At 38.6% G+C, this 14,529-nt stretch overlaps 1 pseudogene; it reads left to right on the plus strand.

Annotated features, from left to right (window-relative positions):
- Positions 1 to 229: 229 nt before the first annotated feature.
- On the plus strand, positions 230 to 1,115 carry LOC150057312 (receptor-binding cancer antigen expressed on SiSo cells pseudogene; annotated as a pseudogene).
- Positions 1,116 to 14,529: the final 13,414 nt, after the last annotated feature.

The following is a 14,529-nucleotide window of genomic DNA, read 5'->3' on the forward strand; positions in this document are numbered from 1 at the left end:
TTTTAAAAACATAGATGATTACATAGCTAGAGAAGAAGGAAAATAAATACAAATAAGCTTAAGATTATAACTAGAAATGTAAATAAAAATATGATTAAAGTACTGCTTCCGGATCTGGCCATGAGGCGCTCGCGCCAGGAGCACAGGCCCCTGGGATCCCAAAGCGTGACACTTGGAGGTCCGGCCTGCCCTCCTGCTCCAGACCTCTCCCTTCACGGGAGGTTCTGGCTCCCTCCATGGCCATCACTCAGTTTTGGCTATTTAAAGTTTGTACCTGCTTAGCAACAGTATTCTCATTCCTAAAGAGATTAATATGCAGGTCTGGTAGAGGAAGAAAATTAAGTGGAGACCAAATCACTTTGCCAACTGCAGTTGGTTATTCTTCAGCTCCAAAGCAGACAGATGTGGAGGAGTGGACTTCCTGGGATGAAGATGCACCCACAAGTGTAAAGATTGAAGGAGGCAATGGCAACGTGGCATCACAACAAAATGCTTTGGAACAACTGGAACCTGACTATTTTAAGGACATGACACCAACTATAAGGAAAACTCAGAAAATTGTTATTAAAAAGAGAGAACCGTTAAATTTTGGCATTCCGGATGGTAGCACAGGTTTCTCCAGTAGACTAGCAGCTACACAAGATATGCCTTCCATTCATCAGTCCTCTGAATTAGGTGACTTAGACCCTTGGCAAGAAAATACTAATGCTTGGGACAAGGAAGAAGATGCAGCCTGGCAAGCAGAAGAAGTTCTGAGGCAGCAGAAAATAGCAGACAGAGAAAAGAGAGCAGCAGAACAAGAAAGAAAGAAACTGGAAAAGGAATCACAGAGTCTGATGAAGAAGGAACAGAACAAAATTGGTGTGAAACTTTCAAAACAAATACTTTTCAGATGTCATAGTGCCGGTAGGAGAAGTCTGAGCTCCACAACCCATGCCAGATTGTATGGATTTAAGAGTATTTATGGAATCCAAATACACTGCTTGATTTTAATGCGTTCATCAGGCCATTCAGGAGACCGAGATTCTCCCAAAGTACTTGGAACTCTTAATGAGATTCAAAAGGACAGAAAAGATGTATGCAACTATTTTCTTCAACATTTTCCAGACATATGACAATTGTTTCCTGTAGAAAAATTATTACAAATGGAATATACCATTACCTCTCAAGCTAGTGTTTCTAGCTAAATAAATGGATATAAATAATTTTATGGTGAAAAAGAACTCTGCTATCTATTATGTTTTCCTTCAATGTGTATAATTATAAAATAAATAATTCAAATATTTTTTGTTTCCATGATCACCTGACCTAAATTAGACAGGCTATAAGTAGGGCTTTCACTTCCTTATTTTTGTTATAAGAAGCTAATGTTGGCATACATTTTCTCTAGTGAAAATGGGTATTGTTTTATATATCAATAAGGGATTTGATGATTTGGGTTTTAAAGATGACATTAAATGCAATAATTTTATTTATCAAATATTTTTACATCATTTTCCTTTCAATGATGTGATGTTATGCATACTTGTAATTTACATTGCATGTATAAACATTGATAATCAACTAACATGTCATGTTTGTCTTAAGTTATTATAATTTGTGAATTTTAAGAACTAGTATTAGTACTCCTACCCTTTCATTACAGATTGAAAATGCGTTAGGGTCTTTAAATACCATAGCTATTCCTCCTACTCCAAAGCCAGTAACTTACAAGTGCAGAAAGTCTTCAATTATAGTATTGCCAAGGTTTTGAATGGGCCAGGAGTTTGGCCTAGTGGTGTTTGCCTAGCATGTACAAAGACCCATGTTCAGTTGTTCTGTACCAAATACATAAAAAAAGTTGGAAGTGTTGCTGTGGCTCAAGTGGTAGAAGCCTTGCCTTGAGAAAAACCCAAGGACTGTGCTCAGAACCAGAGTTCAGGACCCAGGACGGGCAAAAAAAAAAAAAGAAAGGTTTTGAATGACTTCTTTACTGGTTTTATATATCTAATATAATGCTGCTTCTGTAACATTATTAATTCACCATATTATTGATCAAGAATATTCATCTCTTACTAATAGTGATGAATACTTTCATTAGAATAAATAATTGGAGACTGTGCTTATAGTGCAAAAAAATCTGATAATTTAACCACAATTAAATTATTTTCTTTGAAAAAATATGATTAAAAATAATTTATCTTAAAAGATTCAAGTGAAAGCTATAAAAATAAAAATAGGACATATGAAGCATAAAGTGAGATAATGGATTGGATTGACAGACGTTTAGAATACTAATGGAAATATAGAAACCTTTATTGTAAAAGAAACTATGGAAACAGCTGGGCACTGGTGGCTCATGCTTGTAATTCTAGCTCCTCAGTATGCTGAGGTCTGAGGATCGCTGTTCAAAGCCAGACTGGACATAAAAGTCTGTGAGACTCTTATCTCCAGTTAACCACCAGAAAACCAGAAGTAGCACTGTGGCTCAAGTAGTAAAGTGCTAGCCTTGAGCTGAACAGCTGGTACAACACCCAGGCCCAGAGTTCAAGCCTAAAATCGACCAAAGGAAAAATATTGAAAAGAACAAAAAGAAAGAAACTATGGAAACAAAAAGCAAACAATGTTTACTTGAACTGAAGAATTATATAGAGAAACTTAACCTGCATGAAATATGTGGCTCTGAAAGAAAGCATAACATGAAGAAGACAGAAAAACTATCATAAAGATAATAGCGTAAAATCCTCTGAAGTTTAAAAAAGAAGCATTGTAAGCAAAAGTGCATAACCCAAACAGCCACATTACAATCAAACACAATGGGCTCTCTTCCTTTTATTTTTTTCTTTTTGTAGTCCTGGGGTTTAGACTCAGGACTTGAGTCTCACTGGGCTGAAGACTAGTGCTCTACCACTGAACCACAGCACCACTTCTAGCTTTTTCTGTATTAGAGAAAGTATCTGTAATAGATCTGTATTAGAGAATTAAAGAAATTATACCTCACTTTGGAATTCCCACATCATCAGACAGTGGGACAGAATTTGCCTTCTAGGTCACTCAGCTAATCTCAAAAGGTTCTCAATGTTACATGGCACTTTCATATCTCTTACTGCCCCCAATCCTCAGGCAAAGTGGAAAGGACTAATCATTCTTTAAAGAATATATTAACCAAACCAACCCTAGAACTCCACTGGGAGTGGGTAAAATTATTTCCCCTTGTCCTCCTTCACTTCCAAACACTTCCAAATAAACCTCTCAACTTAACCCCTTTTGAAATAATGTAGGGGTCCTATGGTTCCCCCTAGAATTCCCACCCAACCTCTCACAACCCACTCACCCTCCTTCCTCCTCTCCTCAGCCATCTCCAGGCAGCTTTCTGAAAATATGTAGACTCCACATATTTTCTCTAAACAGCTGTACTATATACTGTATGGAGAACCTCCTTCCTCCCCAGAATCCTTACAAGACCACAGGCACTACAACATCTGGTTTCATCTGGCACTTTTGCCCAAAATAGGAACCAGAGCTGGGACATGTGCTTGGAATCTGCCTGTTCCTGTTGTGCAAACCTGCGGCAGACATACAAAATTTAATCATCTTCCCAACAGGTCAAGTTGGCAAGCATGCTATCTATGCCTACCCACCTAGTTGGGGAAAGTTCTCATTTGAAAGACTGGGAGGTACCCTAAAACTATATACCCCCAGGTGGCTAAAGCAATACATGTGCCCAGGTCCAAAATTGTACCCGCAACTGTATACGCCTAAAAAGGGGCAGTATCACGTGTGCCAACAGTGAGCGCAGTTCATAAGCAAAGCGCCATGTTTCCTTGCCCGATGGCTCGTTTTTTACTTGTGAGAGTTGTACTTTTAACTACATCCCTGCTAACCTACCCCATAACTCTTTTTTCATATATTTTATTGTAATTAATAGAGGGGTAACAGTTATATTGGCCAGATAGAAGCTACACTACTTCTCACACATTGATAACCCTTCTCATGTTTTTGTCCCTATTTCCCTCCATCCACCCCCTCCCTTTCCCCCTTTCCCTTTCCTATTTCACATAATCAAATAAACGTATATACAATATACCAGATAACAAGGTAAGATACTGTGACAATATAAGAATAACCAAGGGACAATAAAAGAGATGAGAAATAACATAGTACATTGAAAACAACAATCACACATTATATAGCTCTTGTTTCCTATGAAACAAGAACTGTATAATTTAGCCTCATCCTATATGGCCTTACCCACTGCATAACTCTTGTTGCTGCCTAAGTGGCTCAGCAGTTGCCCCACAAAGAGCTTTTCCAGCCCCAACATGAGAACTGTATAGACGAGATACATTTATTGTCTGAGGCAGAACACAATGCCCTTGCTTTCTCTCCCGTTGGGATACCTAGACTGGCAATAGGAGCCTACAGAAGTGCCATGCATATTGCATGCTCAGTGGCAAGAAACATTAATTACATTACATTACAAAGTCAGGAATTGCAGGAGCGTAGATAGGCCAACCTTGATAATCTGTAGCCCAAAACACGTGCTACTTTAATCTAACTGACCACAGTCTTACCATCAAGGATCTGGCAATGCGCAGGGGAATGGGGTCTGTGTGAGTGGATCCCTCCCTGGCTTATGCATATCATAGGTCCATTACTTGCAATTATTTGTTGTGTATTGATCATACTTGCATATTCAGGTGCTTGCAGAACATCCTTATGAGACAGATAACTCTTTCCACCAATCGATCTGTCAATCAAATGCTCCTGGAAGGGTACCCGATTCCATTTTCAACTTCGCTCCTATTTCAGCAGGAAACAGCTCCAGAAGAGAGGACTTCTGTCCATATTCCCGACTCAGTACCTTCGTTCAATGAATAAACCAAAGAGTGAGGAATGATGGTGATGGCACAAGCCTGGTACCACACCCGCCCATGCATGTTCCCTAGGCCACAGCCGCTTCACTGGGACAGGCCCTCTAAGGCTGAGCTATCACCATGCAAGGTCCCCCTATAGGTCCCCCTAGGTGATCAGGCCATGACCTTATAAGGTAGCAAGATCCTCCCTGTCCCTACAGATTTTATAGGTCACCCCAAAACAGAGCCCCCCTCTCTTTTTTTCCTCCCACACGCATCTGTGTGAGAAGGGGTCTCCGGACCCTTTCCCTGGCATTAAATTTCTTCTTTTGTTCCCAGTACTTGGATGTCTGCATGGTCTTTTGGCAAAGTCTCCATATTATCTACCAAGGACCTTGGAACTTCTATTACTGGTGAGAGGCACAGGACTCCTGATGTCCCCAAGCCAGTTTCACAGTCCTTTTCCCTTACTGCCTTGTTCCTGGTCGCACAAGGTTAAAGCGGTTTGCAAAAGAAGGAGTGATTCAGATCATTGAGCCAGAGCCAGCAGTAAGTGAAAAAGCCATGCAAAACAGCATGAGGCTTTGAATTCAAGTTCAGATATTAGCACAGAAAGAGACAGGGTGGAGGATGGAGAGAGAGGGAGAAAACAAAGGAGAACAGAGGCACAGACAAAGAGAGAATTTTCCCTCTTCCTTCTAAAGGGAAGGATTCCTGTACCTGGTCACTGAATGTGTGTGTGTGTGTGTGTGTGTGTGTGTGTGTGTGTGTGTGTGTGTGCGTGTGTGTGTGTGTGTGAGCTTGTGTTCTTGCCCCAGTATTGGGGCTTGAAATCAGTCTGTGCTCTCCCTAATCTTATTTGCTCAAGACTACTGATCTTAGACTTGAGCCATTACCATAATTTGGGCTTTTGGTGGCTAATTGGAGGTAAGGGTCTCACAGAATTTCAAGCTCAGTCTGGCTTCAAACCACAACCCTCAGACCGTAAGTTACCAGTAGCTAGGATAACAGAAATTATCCACTAACACCTGGCTTATCCTTTGCCTTAAAAATAGATTTTTAGGGCCAGGAGCATGGCCTAGTGGTAGAGTGCTTCCCTAACATGCACCAAGTCCCAAGTTCCATTCCTCAGTAGCACATATATAGAAAAAGCGCCACAGTTGCGCTGTGGCTCAAGTGGTAGAACTGTAGCCTGGAGAAATCCCAAGGGCAGTGCTTAGGCCCTGAGTTCAAGCACCAGGACTGGCAATAAAAATAGATTTTTATAATAATAATAATTTTATCAATGTAGGTAGTGTAAGGATAATGGAGGAGATTGGAAATGGAATAGGCCAGACTCAATTGTTAACAGGTGAGGACTGATTATTGAGGAACAGAGAGGGGCACAGACTTTCTGGCAGGATTGGAGGTTGTTCTGGGGACTGGATTTTGAAGTAGGCTTATATAGGGTTTAACAAGAAAGCAAGGATTGGAAACTGGGACCTGGTCTCTTCCGGGCCTAGGGTGGTGTTCTTGGTCAGGCCTACAGTGGACTGTTCTACCTGTTTTGAGGGGCTATTATCACCTGGGGGACCGAGGGTGGTTTCTTCCCAGATAGGACCTATAGACAAGTATGTGTTCAGGCTTGTCCACGTATACCTGGTGTCTTGCCTGACTCTGAGGAATAAGGCAGGACTCAATCCTTCAAATAGCATAATGTATTCCAGACTATTTTGAGCTAGGTTGAAGATAATACATTTTAAAAAAAGGATTCTAATATCAAACTTCTGATGCTGTTTCCATGCTTTGAAAAATTACTCTTAGTCTTAAAATTATTTAACTCTAATCTGTTTGAGATTTTTTTCCAGTCATTAATATTTCATTTTTTATTTGGTTAAAAATATAAATACCTGGTACTCTTCCTTGCTAAACTTAAAGAAGGCCACGTATGTGGATGAAGAAACAAATTTTATTCGGTAGGCAGTGCTTGAAAATGTCCATTTAAAATAACACTAGTCTTCATAAATGTCGACAAAATTTAAATATAGTCATAATATAATTATGTCTATTATTGTAAATGAGAAGACAAAGAGGCCACATTTTGAGAGGTCAAATTTTTGACTCTTTATAAAAGCAAGTGACTGCATGGTGGACTCCTTTCTCAAAGACCAGCAGCCATAAAATACAGTTAATAGAGATAAGAAACAGTCCAGATAGGAAAGAAAGAACAAAAACAAACAAATCGATTCAGCTCCAAAGGACAGCTGGATTGGATTTGCCATGATGACTAGAGAACAGCCAGGGGCCAAGAGCCAGGAGCCAAGAGACAGGAGACTGGAGACAGGAGATAGTGAGGCAGGATAGCCTAAGGAAAATGGGACATGTTAAATGACTACCAGGAATCCAAGCTTAAAGCTTTTCCATTTTCCTTAAGATTAAGGGAACAAAGTCATTTTGAGGGAAACGAAGCAGGAAGACTAGGGAAAATGAGGTATTCCTTCGTGCATTTCACTAAAGATTAAGGGAATAAAGTTATTTGTGGGGAAATGAAACAAGATAACTTAAGGAAACTGAGGCCTGTGAAAGCAATTCAACAAAATGGTATTTAGAAGTGCTATCTTTGCTTCAAGGAGAGACAACACAATGCATTTCTTTCTGAGGGATGAATATCTCACCCAACTTTACAGCTAACTGACAGAATATATGCCTTCCTGAGAAAACTCAAGCTACCAGCCCAAAATACAGAAAACAAGGCACCTCCTTGTCTCAAGCTTCTATTTTGTGGCAGGATGCATTCTTACTTGGAAACTCAAAGTAACTCCAGGTGTAATTAGAGCACCTATCTGCCTTTATCCTATAAATAACCCACCAGCCCAAGGAACTGTGTATTTTTCTGTCTATCTCTCTATGAGAACACCCACACTCTGTAAGAGTGTGCCCTTGCCCTTCTGCTTGTCTTGCCTTTTGTCTTATTGCCTGTTTGTTTATTTACTCAATAAAGCTCTGCCAAGTTTTCTTACTATCATGACTTGTCCAAAAATTCTTATTCTGTGATTGATGGAACTCAAGTGTCCTAAGTGAAAAGTTCCTATTTTTAAAAGGAAGCTTCACTAAACCTTACTTCTGTCCAGTGACAATAGGACACAGGAGATATAGACACAGGTGTTTTGGCATCCAGTTCCTGGATGCCAAGATATACCTAGAGGTTACTCAGAGGCTGGTGATTCATCCCACTTAATAAAGGCAGAAACAGAGCATTTTCCATGCAAAATTCCTATGGCTATGATATCTGCATTTCTATGAAGCACCTTGAGCTAGGCCTCTGCATTCAATGAATGGCCTCTCTAACCTTTAGGCTTTATAGCACTAGTGGAGAATTCCCTCCACACAGCAAGAGGCACCAAGGATGACTGTAAGAAATTATTTAGACTCAGCCTCTTTACTTCAATACAAAATAAAAGTTAATATCAAGTTAGAAGTGTTAGGCAGTCTTTTATGAAATATAGGAGTCACCAACACTTTTGTATTATTGGAAAGTTTCATATAAAATAAAGACAGCAATGATAATTTTGTTTTCAAAAGAATTACTGTCTCCAGGTCTCATAGTCATCAAACGTCCTGGAGCCTAGCCCAGAGGTGGGACGCTTTCCACTCCTAGCTCCAAGGCCTAAAGATGAGAGAAATCATCCTTTGGATTGCAGATATCTAGCTCAATGGGGAGAGCCAGGAGGTACTACTTTGGGACCCTGCATTGGGTTGTTTAGCCTCAGGGGAGTCCTGAGGGGAGGGGGAGCTATGTAGAATGCTTTTCTTTTTTCTTTTCCTTTTTTAAATTATTTTTTCCAGTCCTGGGGGGCCTGGGCACAGTCTTGGGGTTTTTCTCAAAGCTAGTGCTCTGCCACTTGAGCCACAGCACTGTTTTCAGCTTTTTCTGTATATGTGGTATGGAGGAATCGAACCTGAGGATTCATGCATGCTAAACAAACACTCCACCACTAAGCCCTGTAGAATGCTTTTTGGAGGCTTGGTCTACACCTTACATGTCGTCTTTGTCCTTGAAAGCTTGGTATAAGCTCTGTAATGGATTACAGGTCTTTGTGATTGGCTACAAACCCTTAGCTCTGAAAAACTCTAAAATTTGACCTCTTAAAATGTGACTTCTCTATTTTCTCCTGACTGGATTTTCATCTGATTTAAGGTATAATTTACCTTCCAACAGAAGCTTCTAAACACTAGTGAGCAGGGAGACCAGGAGATCGGGGTGAGAACAGGAAAAGGGTATGTGTGGGGGCGGGGAAGCTGCTGCTGGGAAGGTGAAAAGATAAGGAATGCATAGTGGGAAGAGATGTTGAAGAATATTAGGGAACAGGGAACACTGGGTTACCTCATGGTAGTAAATGGAAGGCACAAGGGGTCCATGAAAATCACTCAGAGGAATGGGAGCTAGAAGGTGGTGGGTGTGTTGGAGAGCTTGCTACATTCCTGCTTCTAGGATAGCACAATGAATGTGCACCCTGTCTTTGCTTACTTCTTCCTGCCCAAATCTGTCTCTATGGGACAGGTAAGTTAGTGAAACCTAGCTGCTGTTGGGGGAAGTCTCCAGGCTTGGCTTGGCATACTTCTTCCATCATTCCCTTTCATTTGCACTGGTACCTGGGAGTCTAATACAATAAAATTACTCTGAACTTTCCCCTTATTTGTCTTGATCTACAGATTTATGTAGACACACCATAATCTTTAAGGATCCATCTAACTGTTCTAGACAAAAAAGAATTACTTTTATAAGAATGGTAAGCAAGTAGAAAATTTGCAATGTAATTTTACAAAGATGAATCAGGACTAAAAATGTTTCCCTCTTTGGAATAGTTGCTGGAAGGACAAGATGAACCTTATTACAAACACCTAATTTGTATGTTCAAAGATATTTTAGAAATTAATCATTCATGTAATTTAGCTGGAATATCATGAGAAAACAATTCTCTTGAATTATTTAGTAAGAATCATAGCTGATTATTTTTAATACATAGGGAAATTAAAATACAATATTGAACTCTGTGGAACAAATCAGTAATATTCTATAATTTCAAAAATTCTGTTGTTGTGGAATGAGATGAGAATGGAATGAAAACTTGTTAGCAAAATCCTAAACAAAATGTCTAAGATACCCTGTGTGTATACATGATTTCATAAGCTCAGGAATATATGCAGGTAGTTTTCTTTTTTAATTAAGTTATCATTAATTACTTATGTCACTAGCTAACATGTTTACAGGTGATACAGTATCTTCACTTTGAAATGTTTACATATAGAATGACCATAACAGATTTTAAGGGGAAAGAACCAGCTGCAAAATTCTACACTTATAGTATTTCATTTCATCATTCATGAGCATTCCACTGGTGACAATGCCACATCTTGTAGCTCTGAAAACAATGAAGAGGCCAGTGTTTGCTTGATGCAGAAACCTCTCCTGATTCAGATCCAAGTACAGAAAAGAATATAAAGCCAGGATAAAAAGAAAAAGAAAGGGCTAACTCATGGACTTTTGACTCGACTCTAAATCCCTAGCTCAAACCCTTAAAGAATCATAAGACCCATTTGCTTAAACATTTTATTCTGGGCAGCTCTGGGTTAATACAATTTTCCTTTTCAGTTCAGAGATTCTAGTTTGGTTTCTGTGTTTGCAATATGTCCCTGGCACAGTTTGATATGTGTGAACTTCCCTGTAAATTCAGAGAGGAAGGGTGAGTAAGCAGCAATATTCAATGTACATTTGTGCAAACAGAATCTAGTTACGGCAGAGACCCGAGGGGACAAAGGACATAGCTAGTAAATTAATTAGGAAGCCTACAGAGTGGGAGAAGATCTTCACCAACCTAACAACGGACAAAGGCCTCATATCTAAAATATATCAACAACTCAAAAAATTGAATCACTCCAAAACTAAAACTAACAACCATCCATTAAAAAATGGGCCAAAGACTTAAAGAGAGTATTCTCTGAAGAAGAAACAAAAATGGCCTATGGACACATGAAGAAATGCTCAACATCTCTGGTCATAAAAGAAATGCAAATCAAAACAACTCTAAGATTCCACCTCACTCCAGTTAGAATGGCCAGAATCAGGAAAACGAATAATAACAGATGCTGGAGGGGATGTGGCCAGGAGGGATCACTACTACACTGTTGTTGGGAGTGCAAACTCGTTCAACCACTATGGAAAGCAGTATGGCAGTGCCTCAAAAGGCTAAACATAGAACTCCCCTATGACCCAGAAATTCCACTACTTGGCATTTACCCAAACATCCAAAATTTAGGGCATATTAAACCCACTAGCACAACAATGCTCATTGTAGCATTATTCACCATAGCAAAGATATGGAACCAACCTAGATGTCCCTCAGTTGATGAGTGGATCAACAAGTTGTGGTATTTGTACACAATGGAATTCTATGCTGCTGTCAGAAAAAATGACATCGACCCATTTGTTAGGAAATGGAAAGACTTAGAAAAAATCATATTAAGTGAAGTAAGCCAGACTCAAAGGAACTTAGGCTCAATGGTTTCCCTCATTTGTCATAACCAGTAGAAACCTTGGGCTCTACTAGCAGAGATGTGCAATAGAGCAAATCCTTGATACATAAGGCCATATAGTATGAAGCTAATTGAAAGGACCTCCAGGATACTGAAACAAAAGCCATATAATGAATGATTGTTGTCCTTAATGTACTATGTTATCTTTCATCTCCTTTGCTGTCTCGTGGGTATCTCATATTGTTACAGTATCTCACTTTGTTATCTGATATATTGAATTTATTTGTATTTGGTTATTTGAAATTTGATAGGGAAGGGGGGAAAACAAGACAGGGGGTGGGTGGTGGGTGGGGGGGAGGGTGATGGGTACCAAGACATGTGAAAGGGTATCAATGTATGTGAATTAATGCACCTTCTATCTGGCAAATATTATGTAACCCTTTTATTAATTACAATAAAAAATATTTTTTAAAAATGAACAAAAAAGAATCTAGTTACTTGTGGGGATGAAAGAAGTTGGGATCGATGGTGAGGGGAAATCAATGAAAAAGGTAACATTGATCAAGATGCATTAGATTGACATGTTGAATTACAACCCATTTGAACAAGTACTTAACGATAATCAAAATAAATAGTTTTTCATTTTTTTATTGTCGGGATAATGTATAGAGGGGGAACAGTTACATTCATAAGATAGTAGGTGCATTACTTCTTGAACATAGATACACCTTCTCATGTTTTTGTCCCCACTTCCCTCTTTTTTAAAAGTAGAAATGTGGAGTTTAGATACTGATTCCATTTTGCTTTCTTTTGCCTTTTCCCCTCAGTTAATTTTAAGCAATCGTTTATTGACAAAGTGAATTAGGTATGTCCTGTGTTTGATTAATTTATTTTATCTTCAACCATACTACCCTGCTATGACTAAAAGCTATGACTAAAAGCTATTAAGCAAAAAAGTAGGATTGTGTTTCTCAAATTGTAGTGTCATATGAATAATATAATAACAATGAACAGTATCTGAATTAATGAGGTGTCTAGTCATTCGAAAAATGAAGTTACAAACCAGGCAGTACCGTTGGTTAGTGAGAATTTGGTTCCCCAAGAGAGACAATGCTGCAGAAGCTTCCACATTGCAAGACTCTGTATGAGAGTATTCCTTTGCAAATTTAAGTGATACCATGCAAATGACTAATTCATGGCCATCTGTTGCATGATTAAGTTAGAAACAGAAGCAGAGATGAATACAAAAATGCATGATATCAACACACTTTAATACTTGCCACAGTTGTAAAATCAGATCCCTGTTTCCATCATAATCATTCATGTATTTTCTACTATTGGTTAGAATATCCTCACTGATGTTGAACATACAAAAAAGATGAGATTAACACATCTATTAAATTTTGAGGAAAAGATAAGCATCTTATTGTACAGAATAAAAACTATTCAATTTCCATGACTAAAATAACTGAAGGAATTCAAATACATGAAACGAGATACAGGCAAAGTGGATTGGCATGTGTTAATAATGTGTGAACTTATAAGTTAAATATTAGAAAGCAGAAAACATTTTTGAGAGGAAAAAGGATTTTATTGAGAGGAAGGTCAAATCCAAGCCATCTGAGGAGATACAGAGGCTAACCTTGTCAATCCACAGAAATAAAAGCACAGCATTTTTCAAAAGTTCATTTGATATGCAATGTGTTGGTCTCCTCACTGAACTGGCAAGAGCAAATGCTTTTCCAAGGAATATCTTCACACCGAAAAAACTGATCCCGAATGCATAATTAGAAGTAAGTAAGACACAAAGCAGGAAGACCAGATGGAGGCATTATAAAGAGTACTTCTCTACTTTGAAGATAAAGGACCTTAAACTGTTAGAATCATTAATCTGCTTGGATTGGAAAAGCTCTTTGCTATTATAATTGAACCAAAAAATTAATGCACAACATTAATAGGGCAGATTTTACATATTTTCTTTTAATTTTTATCATGTTCATTGCTAATTTTTTTAATGTTAGCGTGGCATGCTCTGGATGTCAGTCTCCTTTGAATGTAAGACAAAATGTTTCCTAAAAGATAGCTGATTGAGCAGGGTGAGGCGGCTCACAGTTATAATCCTAGCTACTCAGGAGGCTGAGATCTGAGGATCAAGGTTCAAAGACAGCATGGGCACAAAAGAATCTGAGATGTGTATCTCCAATTAACCTCTAGAAAATGGGAAGTCCGGCTTGGCTCAAGGGTAAGGTAGTAGCCTTGAGCTGAAGAGCACAAGGGGCCAAGTTCAAGCCCCATGACCCACAAAACAAAAGAAAACTGACAGCATAATGTTTTATTTTAGCACTAGAATTCTAATAAGTATAATATACCATGGAGGAAGTGCTCGGGGCATGTATTAAAATATTTATACCTATCTCTTCAAGAATTTTTTCATAGTTTCCACATTAGAAAGTTGAAGGCTGGAAATTAATCTCAATAAATTTCTAAATCCATTTCTACATAGAGTTCATTGTTCTTACTGTTTACAGTTTTGTATAGCTTAATTTTATGGTGGTTTTATTTTTTATTTTTATTAGACCACACATCTGTTTAAGGAGACATTTCATTGTGACATGCCACTGCATGTGCCCAAGTTAATTCCTCTCACACTTTGCCTTACCTATTTTCTCCCCTTCCTAATATATTGTAAGATGCTTTTATTGTTCTATTTTCATTTTCTCTGACAATCTACTTTATAATATCCATCCTATTTCCATGTCATAGGAAAACTCACTCCCCCCAGACACATACATCATCCTCAACTCTCTATTAATCAATAGCTTTCACTGAAGTTCTTTATGCTGTTTGCATAGACCATTGTAGTATGTTTCAAAATCATCCATTCTTTTTGTTGTTGTTGTTGTTGGGATAATGTATGGGATAATGAATGTACAGTTACATTCATCAGGTAGTAGTCACCTTATTTCTCACACATTGATACCCCCTCCCATGTTTTTGTCCCTATATCCAGTCTTTGTACTTTCATTTCTCCTTCTCTTTTCCCCTTACTAGTCTCTTATTGAAATTCATTTTCCATGTTTATTAAAATTATGTCTACATATATCTGTGTGCATATATATCACTGTGTATTGGAGCTCATTTTGTCATGCTTAATATGCCTTATTCCTTTAATTTCCGTTAT

Source organism: Megascapheus bottae, chromosome 10, assembly GCF_031878675.1.
Source record: "Megascapheus bottae isolate mThoBot1 chromosome 10, mThoBot2.hap1, whole genome shotgun sequence".
NCBI classification, from domain to species: Eukaryota; Metazoa; Chordata; class Mammalia; order Rodentia; family Geomyidae; genus Megascapheus; species Megascapheus bottae.